At 54.3% G+C, this 1779-nt stretch overlaps 1 protein-coding gene across 1 annotated transcript in view; it reads right to left on the bottom strand.

Annotated features, from left to right (window-relative positions):
* Znf384 (zinc finger protein 384) overlaps positions 1-1508 on the bottom strand; it is a 21828-nt gene extending 20320 nt beyond the window's left edge. Inside the window, exon 1 of the mRNA XM_013023586.1 lies at positions 1017-1508. The gene's annotated coding sequence lies outside the window, so the exon portion shown is untranslated. The remainder of the gene's footprint in view (positions 1-1016) is intronic.
* Positions 1509-1779: the final 271 nt, after the last annotated feature.

The following is a 1779-nucleotide window of genomic DNA, read 5'->3' as shown; positions in this document are numbered from 1 at the left end:
CACACACACACACACACACACACACACACACACACACACACACACACACACACACACACACACACCCCTAACTACTTCTAAGATTGAAAGTGCTGAACTCAAAGCCTCCAATTCATGCACGGCTATTTCCAGACTTCTTAAATGTTCTCTTATTACCACAAAGCCTCTGAATTTTGTATTCTCTCAGACAAACTTCTAGAGCCTACTCCATAGAATTCTACCCACTTCAAACTATCTAAGAAACAATACTCATTTCCTCCCAGAACACTTCATCTGTCATATCAAATACCAATAACCTCAAGTCACAGATTCGAATCTCTCCACAGATCCACCTCAACACCTTCCACTAGAGCATGAAGGACAGCAATCCCATGCTAGCAGGGTGCCAGTGACACACACCTGTAATCCTATTCGAGGCTGGGAGGTGAGGATCAAGTTTCAAAGCCTGCCTGTACAGCAAAGTCTGTGACATTCTCATCTTCAACTAACCAGCAAAAAGCAGGAAGTAGAGCTGTGGCTCCAGTGGTAGAACACCAGTGTTGAGATAAAAAAAAAACAAACAACCAGGGACAGCACCCAAGTGCTGAGTTCAAATCCCAGTATGGACACCGACAACAACACAAAACAAGAATAAAGAAGCAAAGAAACAAACCTCACTCTAAACTTCACCCTTCAACTCATAAATCAGGCCATCCCTTGGATTCTATCTGAGAATCAATTGCTCATGTGCAAACAATACAACCCTCTCCAGAGGCCGCTGGTAGACACTTAACATCTCACTCCCAGTAAGTGAGCAAAGGTGAGAAGAGGTGCAGGAGCAACTTTTCACACAAGAAAACTTCACTTTCCTTCCGCGGCCCACACCGGTATTACACACCACTCCGCTGCCTCCAAAAACTCTGTCACCTTGTCCCAAAGGGAAAAACTTTTTTGTTTTTTAATTATGATTCCCTCTCAACACCTCTTCCCCCCTCCATCCCAACTTCAGACAAGCCATGAGTCCCAAATTGTCTTACCCTCTCTCTCTCTTCCTCCTGGCGTCTTAGTCCTTGGCCTTTCCAGGGCTCCTGAACTTTCTGTAAACAAATTGTCTAGGTTACAGGGCCTGCACGGGTGCAGAATCTCAGCAATTCCTTGACTCTCAGCGGTCAGGCTGGGATGGTCCCCACCACGTCCCAATCAATAAGAAGTCAGAGACGAGAAGGGCAGGAGAGAGTGGCTCTTCCCGCTTTCCGGGTGATGAAGGGAGATCGGTCCAATTCTCCAGGGGGGTTGGGGGGGAAAGAAACACACAACGAGCGAGTCTCACAACACCAGTTTGTGGGTGCCACCCCCTAGGCTGCCGGCCACAGGTCACCAGGGCTCAGAGCACAGAAGAGATGGCAGAAGCGGGGGGGGGGGTCTCTGGACCCCTACAAGTGGCTTCGGAAGGCCGCGCTGATGGCTGGGGAGGGGATGCCCGGGCTCCTGGGTCGGGCCCCGTGCCAGGTTCAGGCCCAGCCACTTCCTCCAGCCTCTCCCCCCACCCCGCCCCGTTACTTCTGCGAGGACTTGGCCCCCAGGGCGTCCCCCCGAGGCCCGGCGCGGCCTCCCCGGGCCCGCACGGGGGACAGGGGGGTCTCGCCAAGCGGGGACCCGCAGCGGCGCCTCCCGATCACCCCGGGTCCCCCCGCACCCCGTCCCGCTCAGAGGCCGCGCTGGGGGGCGCCCCGCCCTCGCCCCTCCGGGGAGCTGAACTCTGCCACCCACCAGCCAGGCCCCCGCCCCCCGGGCCCCCCC

This window comes from Dipodomys ordii, unplaced genomic scaffold (genome assembly GCF_000151885.1).
Source record: "Dipodomys ordii isolate 6190 unplaced genomic scaffold, Dord_2.0 Scaffold69, whole genome shotgun sequence".
Lineage (NCBI taxonomy): Eukaryota > Metazoa > Chordata > Mammalia > Rodentia > Heteromyidae > Dipodomys > Dipodomys ordii.
The sequence above is the reverse complement of the archived record's forward strand: the minus strand, read 5'-3'. Positions and strand labels throughout refer to the sequence as shown.